Below are 10541 nucleotides of genomic sequence, written 5' to 3'. Positions count from 1 at the left end.
AGCAGATTAATTACAGACCATTAATAATCAAAGAGAAAGCCAATGAAGAATTAAATTGGCTACGTACGGAGCTATAGGAAAACCAAACCCTGACAACAGCCTTAAGAAAATCCCATTAATAAAAAAGAAATTGGTGTCACCCGAAGTCAGCAGCAAAACACTCCCTTGGACGCACGAAAACTCACTTCAAAACAGTAACAGTAACTAAATTGCTGAGACCGTCTCGCAAGCCAGTAAAACCCATGATCCAGGAATCATAACAATACATACAGGCTTGACTGAAAGACAGTAGAACACGAGCATCCCTAGGAGAATTATAATACATATCAAACAAACTCTATGTTATGAATATCTATTAAATAATATTTCCAAGAGATACTGACATTATATATATAATAGCAATTAATGCATGGATGTGTGGCCACATTATTCTGGTTTCACGTATTAAAAAACGTACGTATCCAATTCATTGAAAGCTGAACTTTGAGCAATAAGGCTTGAGGTACTTGTCTTCAATTATAGTGTAGGTGCGGCAGCTAGTAACATGGATTTAATTTGAGAGCGAAATTTCCTACAACAATGGTAGTTTCGATGGTGAATTTGCGATTGGATTTTTTCTTTTTTTAAAATTATTTTTAATTATTTTTTTATTAATATTAATGTTTGGGCCGCTTATGCGTACCTCAACTAATTTTACGTGCCCTGAAGTTAATGACCATGTAAACCTTCAGCGATTCTGAGATTTATAAAATTTGATATATGAAGAATAAATCTTGATTATATTTCTAAGATTATTTTTTTTAATTGAGACCACAGGCCTGGGGAATCCTTGGGACACATGCAAGTCGTGTTGGATAAAACTTGACATATCCATGGGTTGACATTTTGAGAAAGAAAAGGTTGGGGACAAAAATCAGACTTAAAAAATAAGGTTAGAGACCAAGTTTTTTTTTTTTTTTTACACAGAAAATAGGTTAGTTTTTACCGATTAGCCTTTCTGTAAAGACTGAACTTTCCTTAAATCCGAACAACATGACATGACATATCATGCTAGGTAAATTTGAGACTATATATTGGTTTGTATTTAAATGATTCAATTCAGAATAAACTGTACATAATTGCAGGCTACTAGACCCCCCCCCCCTCTCTCTCTCTCTCTATATATATATATATATAGAGAGAGAGAGAGAGAGAGAGGCAAAGCACTAATTTGCTTTGCATCTATCCGTGTATGATTGTATCTTCCTAGGAAAGTTTTACTGAGTATTAATTGTATATTTATGAAATCATCTATCTATCTATCTATAGACAGCATTTTGAGTATCGTTCTCAACGTCCCATAGGATACTACTGTTGGGTTTTATCTTATGTTTTATATTCTGGTTGTTTTTTTTTACTACTGTTGGGTTTTATCGTTCTCAACGTCCTAGGAATCTCTCTTTCCTGTTATTATTTTTTTGTTTTTTTTCTGTTTTCTTCTGTATCATTTGTTACGGGAACATTTTATTTTCCTATAAAGCCATTCAAATTTCCTAGGGTCGTCTTTTAAATTATCACCTTTTAATTAATACACTTAATTTTTTATATATAAAAAAAACATGAGGATCAACATATAATTTTCAGCCTGAATATTTTTCTCAAGATCAAGGCATGTTCTTTTTTTTTAGAAGATCCAAGGCATGGTGTTAAATGCAGAGCACATGTCATCTAACCTAATGTTAGGTTAAATGATATGAATTTAGCTCGCTTCTAGATCCAATATTGTTGAATGTGGTTAAGAGCAGAGTCCAAGTGGATATAGATCCGGCAAGTTACTAGATCTAATATTCCTGGGTATATAGTGAGCCCAAGCAAATATGAATCTAGTGAACTATCAGACTCAATATTCTTGGGTTCAGCTACACGTTGAGCACAAGCAAACATGGGTTTGACAATATCTTTGAGTTCAAATATATATTGAGCACAAGTGAATATAAATCTGATGAGCTGTCAAGCTCACCGCCTGTGGGCTTGGCATCGTGTTAAGCCTAAATGGCTATGGATCTTGCAATCATTATAGACCTCATATGGGGTCATATGACTTTATTTATTTATTCTTATGATTTTTAACTTAAAATGTTAATGTTAATGATATTCATCTCCCTACACTCTTGTGTATATAAAAGTCTTATGAGGATTTACCATATTTTTATCACCATTAATATTGTATAAGAAATATTTATTTTTTATTAATGTTATTAGAAAAAAATATGAGATCGTTACCATGTTTTTTTTTTTTTTTTTTGTATAGATCCAGCTAGGCTTATTTATAGCAGGAACTGCGGCTCTCTCCTGCTTGGCTGGTTTGGGGGGGAGCCCATCCACATACGATTAACAAAAACCTACAAAAAAGGTCGGTGTTTCACTGTGATAACATTGTCATCTTTGAGTTGAAACACGGTGGATTTACACAATGTTTTGATTTTTTTTAGTCATTTTCGAGCATTATTTTTTTAATTTTATTATTTAATATTGTATTATTTGAAATTTAGAACTGATAATTTGTTTTAATTTATTTTTCATATTGTATTTTAAAAAAATCATAATATCAAGATGTGCTTGATCTCACATAAAAAAATAGATATTGTTGTTTGCAAAAAAATTAGAAATCAATGGATCAAAATTAAAACTAGTAAATAATAACAGGCCTCCTGTTTTTTTTAAAATATAATGTCAATCCTGACCCCCCTTTTTTTTTACCTGGGGTCATCAAATATTTTTATTTTCAATTCACGATCTCAAAATAATATTCTACCATTCGATTTAAAGGAAAAAAATAATCTAAATTTACTGTTCGAGAAAGATTAAAAAAAAGGACCAAAATTAAAACAAACAAAAAATAATACTTAAGAAAAATCGTGTCAACACCTTTTTCCTCGTTGTATTTGAGATTTTTTTAAAATTTTCATTTTTAGCCCCTTGAGTTTGGAAATTAAATATCTCGATTAAAAAATTTATTTTCCTTGTATTTTATAATGAATAAAAGAAAAGGTTGACAAACAACCACTTTACAATAATAAAACTCTGGATGAATTTTGTATAGCTTTTTTCCCTTCTATCTTGTTGAACAAAATATATCAGTCATCAAGATTTTTTTTTGAATGGGGTTGATTATTCGGTGTTAGCTAATAAAATGATGATTTAATGCTAGAAATGAATTTTTAAAGATTCCGGGGTGTTTCTTAAATGTTTTCAATTGAAAAAAAGATTGAAGGAGCCATCGCCTCCTCTCTCTTTTTGTAGGAGAATGATGATGAAAGACCTGCTTCGATGGAAGAATTAAGAGAGATGGAAGGTGGAGAGCAAGGACTAAAAACTAAAGCAAGGATTACAGGACAGAGTTGTCATATACAGCCAGGCAACTCCAAAAAATGAACTCACCAATGGTAAATGTTTCACCTTCAACCATGGCACCAGGTCCGTCATTGCCTGTCAGACAATTAGACTAGATTTAGCTGATCTCTTAGGATGAAAATTCAACACCATACGAAAAAGATCATCAACTAAACTACGAGGAAGCTTTGCAGACAGAAAATTCAGTTCATCTGTGAATTATACAAATATGATGCATTTGGAGGATTCCATTTGTAAATCCCTGGATAATAAATAATAGGTCAATGAATTTTTTTAAAACATTGGAGAAATTAAAATGGATTAACAATAGGGAAAAAGAAACAAAAAAGGGAGAATAATGGACCCAAATAGTTCAGATCGAGGCTTGGTTGAATTCATTTGAATTTGTAGCTTGATATTCAACCAGTAATAGAGCTGTGAGAAATTAGTCCAGAACCGGCTCATAAAGCAAGGATGATAGACTGCTGCTACTGCCCATGACTCTCATAGCCTCTTGAGTTATTGGTTCAATGCACAGTGCAGAGGTAAATACTGAGCCGTATACAAAAAGTTCCAACTTTAACTCCTTGGAGCTTAAAACAAACAAACAAATAAATAAAAAAGAGTAAAACAGTAAGATGTTGTTGTCAAGAGATACTTACGATTGTGTAAAATTAATGGTTCAGAATGAAACAGTCCCTACACCATGCCCGACAAAATGCTCCACTACGCCAAAACCATATTTTTCAGCATGCTTACTGAGACAATAATCCAAGCATAGTGTTATAAAAGGTTTCAGCCGCCATGAAATAACAAATATACAAGAAGGAATTTTTTATCCTAACCACCTATGGGATTGGTCACAAATAAGTTGAGTTCAGGTGGTATTTCAGCAAATACATCCACGCAAAATCTGTTATTATACCATTAATGATTGATAAAAATAGTATTGATGAATGAAATTGATCAGCCAGTAACTTCACAACTTTTGAGTTTTTCATAAATTTCCATACAGCTTCCATCTTCTATACAAAAATAAACCCATTACAGTTGATCAGTCTGAACCCAACCATAACACTTGGTAACAAACCATCCGATCTGAAGCAAGTAGATTTAGGTATTGCTGTTTTATTTGAGTATCAAACTGTGAGAATGAACATCCCACCATGACTCTGATGTGGTACCACAGCCACAATAAAATTGTTCTCTTCTGAATCCAACAAAAATAAGAAAAGGAGAAATGATACCTCATTCTCTTTCCAATTTTCTTGAAACTAGCACCATCTTTGCAAACAGCTATCCCTCTTTCCAAACATTCCTCAGTCACCAGCAGCAAGACGTATAAATGATGCCTGAATCACTTTTCCAGCTAATGCAAAACAGGAAGGAAAAAAAAAGATATATCTAATATAGTATCTCCATAAAGGGATGTGCAAATTTCTTTGACAGAAATGGCAAAGCAGGAATCAGTTGCCAATCTCCAACTTTAAAGACTTAATAAATATAGTCAAATAACCATAATCACAATTTGCAAAGCTATCAACAAAGAGAAAGCTGATATTCTTACTTTTACAAAATATAATTTACCTTCAGGGGACGCTTATGTCCATCGCTGACATTCCCACAGAAATGTTTTTGAAGTGTCTCCATGATAAACAACCAACCTAATTGATGATAAAATGATGGACGAGGAACTTACATTTAAGTTCCTCGTTGATGATAAAATGATGAATCAGGAACCTGCATTTAAGAAGACAGTCACATCAATGTAATGTTTATCATGTCATCATCCTGCACAGAGACAATTATTTAGCAACGATCTACATGCGTGTCATACAAGCAGCAACAAACAGACCTGTAGCTGACGGGTATTCCATGACACATGCACTCATTAACTGATGTGCACAGTCTATTTTGGAATCCTCCATAACCAAGAGGTGAAGGATAAGCACCAGCATCACCAGCATCGATGATCATTTGGCACACTGCTTTGTCAATCTCGTTCGTTGTAACTGATGGCTGATAGAGATGTACAAACAAGAAAAGGCCATATCAAAACCATAGAATCTTACAAATCTCAGGTATCACTAAGAATAAACAGACCCAAGCGATAATACACACACACACACACACACACACACACACTATGATAAAAATAAAATAAAATAAAATCCTCTGAAATTATATAAAAAAGGAACCATTTCTTAAAGAAATGTCAGGGGAAAATGAGAGCCTTTATTTCCCTGATCCAGTTCTATTATACCTTAAGAGCATAAAGCAAGAGAACAATCCATTTCAATGCATGGAAGTTAGAGAATTTCTGTTCACAAGAACAACAAAACTTCGAAAGTGTTCAAGGGAGAGGAAGTGGAAAGATTAAAATACCTGCCTGCCCTAAATAAGATAACCACACTATGTTACCCGAGGATCGAAATCCTACCTCTTAAAAGCCTTTATGAGTACATTTCTTCCCAGAAACAAAAATTAAATTTGGAAACTGTAGATCAGAGTTGCAAAAGTGTTTGCATTGCTAAGCAAGCATAAAGTCATTTGCGAAAATTCCCATCAAAGCATGCCCATTCATAACACCTAGAAAACAAGTCAATTGACAACTGGCCACACCAGTCAAGCAAACGCTTTGACTGTTCCGTGGAAGTTGAAGAAATTTGTTATTATGATTTGATGGATAGAAATTTGCTTTCCAGAAAATGATTCGTCCAGCGTGACAAGCATATGAAAACTGGAAACACCCTGCAGTCGACACAATGCATCAGAAATGCTAACAGATTAAATTTTGCAGTCAGAAAAATCAACTAAAATTCTAAGTATAGTAAGAAATGGGACATTTTGATCTAACACCAAAATTCACCACGCAAGCATAGTGACGACAAACGTAAAAAACTCTAGCCTTGCATCATAGAAAATGTTCACTAGCATAAAAAATGGATCCCATCCCACGTGAATTTAGTTAACATTGTATAACTAAATAACACAACATAGACTTAAACATTACTAGACAAGTCGTCTAGTATATAGTCATAAATTTACCAGCATTCTCCAAAACGTGAGCAGCAAGCTCGCAAGCAGCCCTCATTTTAACAATCCATTCAGAGTCATGAATCTGATGCTCACTTGAAATCTCTGGCAACTCATTTGATGGAAGCTTTGGAATATCACCAGGCACTGACAACCGTGGCGATACGCTTCCTCACCTCAATGGCGGCCTTTTCTAAACTTAGTCGTCTTTTGAAGCTCTTGTTCTCTACGGAAATTAAATAAAACACAGCAAAAACAATCAAGAAAGCAAGCAAATAATCATAACACAGTTAACACTTCAAATTCTAAATGGTGTACCTCCTGGTTCTCATGGCCTCTTCTAGAGGTGAAACTCTCTTTGAGAACACGACGAGTCGTCTGAGAGTTTGTGCTTTTTTTCCTGGATTTAGTGATTTGAAAAGGTATTTAGAAGGAGAACTGCATCTCTGTAGAGTGAACTTAGTACAAATGAATCAAAGTTTGAGAATTTTACCGGTTGGGGGAGAAAAGGAAAGCAAGCCCCCCCTGAAAAGAGTTGGATTTGACCATGATGATGATGAGGAGGAGGAGGAGGAGGAGGAGGAGGGGGAGAGAGTAGCAGCAAAATCCATTCTCTACAGCGGACAGAGAGTGTGGAGAGAGAAATCAAGACAAACCTGGGAGGGAGGGAGAGAGTGGAGCTGGGTTATGGGTTAATGGGTCAGATGGTTGGTCTTTTAACCCATTTTGATATGGTCTGATCCAGTTTTAGGTGTTTTGTTATGAAGCCCAAATGTGCGATATTTGGATTCCTTCAACCATGAAAATCTGAGAGCTAATCTGGGCCAAGTTATAGATAATGGGTTGAAGCCCAGGTGTGTCTGCATTTAGAAAGACTTTTTTTTTTTTGGTTCATCACGAGGTCAGCTGTACTTTCGCCTCCTGCCTCTGAATTGCTAGATTGAAGTTCAAGGTTCCAGAATTTGAATCCGATACCTTCAACCAGGAATCTGAAGTCTTAACCATCGAGTCCCTTAGGACCTTTCTTTCCCATTTTTTGATAGAAAATGTGTCGATAGCAAATTCAAAGAAATTTCACTTTCGCTTGGTAGCATTCGATATTTAGATGACAAGTGTAGTTTCATTGGGTTTTCTTCTCTCTTTTTTTGTGGGTGCAAGTTTTTTGCAGTTTACTTCACTAACCGCACTAGTCAGGCCAACAAAAGCAGAAATATGTATTTTTTAATTGTCCGGGCATGGTATAAAAGAAATTTCTCGAGTGATTTCTATGCTATGATAGAAGAAACGCAAGTATAGAAAATGAGCTTGTCATTTATGTTTGTAGACAAAGTCCATGTCTCAACTTTCGTTGGCATCTTAAGACAAAGTCTTGGGGATTGATTGTAGAAATTAATTAGTGCAGCTACGTGCCGAAAAAAACCAGCAATTCCGAGACTAAAATCTTTGAGATTCCCAGTCAATTATGGCAAGATTATTTTTTAAAGATATATTTCAAAACCCGTGTGTAAATTAGCAAAAAAGAATTTGAATTTTTCAACTGAATTTAATGATGACAAGACAGTCACGAATGTTTGGCTTTCCATGTCCATATCTGAAAGAAAAGTAGAAGAAGAAAAACGAATCCGTCAGGCATGGAAGGAAAACTATGGTTGTCGCTAATATCCAGAATGGTTGAATGCCCACTTTATTAAAGTTGATTTCCATTGTGAAGCCACAAATTAAGCTCAGTGCAAGTGCTAAGGGGGGGCTTGCACTACCCTCTAAGGATACGCACTGGAGATTCAGAATGGAGAAATATATATATTCCTAAGTTCAAGTCTTATTTCTAAATTAATTTTAATTGGGTTTGGTAAGTGCTCCGGTTCCATGTTAATCCGTGGAAAATGAAGAGCAACCCTTGGTCCAGTTTTCCTCATGATGTTATATAAATTTGTGGAGCTAGCTAGATGCGGATTTATTGATTTGAGATTCATTAGCATGCAAGAAATTAGCTGAATCACATATTTCCGGAACGTGGGAAGAAAATGGCAGGAAAATACTAATCCTGCCAGAGGAAACTGCAAGCAGATTAGCATGATCTTTAGCTGTAAGAAGACTTGGAATCAAATCTGACTAATATCTTTGAAATTCTTAATTAAGTTATGGAAATGTCAATGATCTTGCGTGGTTCAGAGGGTGTTTTGCATAAAAGTACAGTATCCCATTTATTTCTTTTAAAAATCCCAGATTTGACTACAATAATGTTGTTGACATTGCTCATGATTTGACGTTTTTCAATACATTTAGTAATGCCAAAGCTCTTCTTTAATTACAGAGACCTTAAGAAATCACTGGGCTGGGCCAATATTGAGGGGTTTAAGTTGCCATCTCCGAACAAATATTAATATGCCAAAATCAGGGTAAAGGTTGGGATTTGAAAAGAATTATACATCCAATTTGTCACCTTTATTCTGTCTAATGCCACACCCTATATAATATGAGTGTCCAGATTAATTTATATGTATCTTAATTAATTTTATAAATTTTAAAATTAATGATTATATAAGGTTTTAGCAATCATTATATTAGCAACCACATGATTTAAACTAATGCACAATAATCTAAATACTGCTAGCATTTTTAAATCATAAAACCGGGCTATAAAAAATGCATAGCAATCCATTTGGAGCACTTCTCAGTAACTCCACACTCTATATCCATCTTGTGACAAGGAAGATAATATGAGTGTTCAGATTAGTTTATGTGTATCTTGATTAATTTTACAAGTTTTAAAATTAATAATTATATAATTTTCTAGTAATTATTATATTAGCAACTAGATGATTTAAACTAATATATAATAATCCAAATACTGCTAGCATTTTTAAATCATGAAACTGGGTTATAAAAAATGCATAGCAATCCATTTGGAGCACCTTCTCAGTAACTCCTGTCCTTGTCATGAATATGTAATTTCTCGAGCGTGTACAAAACAAGAGCCGTGTTAATTTTTCATTTGGAATTAGAGTGTGTTTTGAAAGTGTCTTAAAAAAATAATAATTTTATTTATTTATTTTAAATTAATATATTTTTTATGTATTTAAATCATTTTAATGTGCTAATATCAAAAATAATTTTTAAATAATAAAAAAATATATTATTTTAATATGTTTTGGAATGAAAAGAACTTTGAAAAGCAACTGCTACCACACTTTCAAACACTCTTAAAAAATTTTGAAATTTTGTATTGCGATGGTACAACTATATTTTTTTAAAAAATGATTTTTTATTTTAATTTCAAACCAATAATTTTTATTATTTTATTATTATTTGAATATGATGATATCAAAAATAAAAATAAAAAAAATAGTATTTTAATATATTTACAATTAAAAAACATCTTAAAAAACAATATTCATCACACAAGTATACTATAAATCAAATTGGTTTAACTATATTTGATTTTTGAAATATCCGATTGTAATGAATTTCATCCAGTCGATATATTAATCAGATTAGCGTTTTATGAAATTGTGAGCCAGAATTTTGAACTACATGGTTTTCAGAGTTTTGATCCATGGCATTTTTTTTTTATTTGTCATTATTATGAGGGGGGGGGGGGGGGAATAAAAATCAATGTTTTTGAATTCTTCAAAAACACTTAAGAAACCATAATATAGGATACTACACAAAGCAGGCTCGAACTTGAAAGTAGCTGCAAATCATGTTTGAAACAAAATAAAACATCACCCTCAAGATCTCCGCAATGCTTCCAGAAAAGCATATGTTCCACAAGTAGAAGGTTTTGCCGCTCGCCAGCTTAGTTGTCCTTCCTGGCAAATCAAAGATGAGTTGTCTTCTACTTGTTCCACAAATCTCCGTCATTTTTTTGTGCCACAAAGGCAGGCTAGAAGCGTGTGTGAACATGTAATGAGATTAGGGGTAAAGTGAAACACTTTTTTAATTTCGACAAGATGCGATAATGATAATCAGCCAATTAGCCTGATATTTTTTTAGGATAAAGGTGATATCCACACCTGTTCTCTCTCTCGTGTCCCATGAAGCGCATATATATATATATATATATATATATATATATATATATATATATATATATATATATATATATATATATATATATATAAAAGGCAATG

General features: G+C 33.5%; 1 pseudogene; it reads right to left on the bottom strand.

The window, feature by feature from the left end:
* Positions 1 to 3323: 3323 nt before the first annotated feature.
* LOC133696697 (methionine aminopeptidase 1B, chloroplastic-like) lies at positions 3324 to 6466 on the bottom strand (annotated as a pseudogene).
* Between the last annotated feature and the right edge of the window lie 4075 nt (positions 6467 to 10541).

Source organism: Populus nigra, chromosome 6, assembly GCF_951802175.1.
Source record: "Populus nigra chromosome 6, ddPopNigr1.1, whole genome shotgun sequence".
NCBI lineage: Eukaryota > Viridiplantae > Streptophyta > Magnoliopsida > Malpighiales > Salicaceae > Populus > Populus nigra.
The sequence above is the reverse complement of the archived record's forward strand: the minus strand, read 5'-3'. Positions and strand labels throughout refer to the sequence as shown.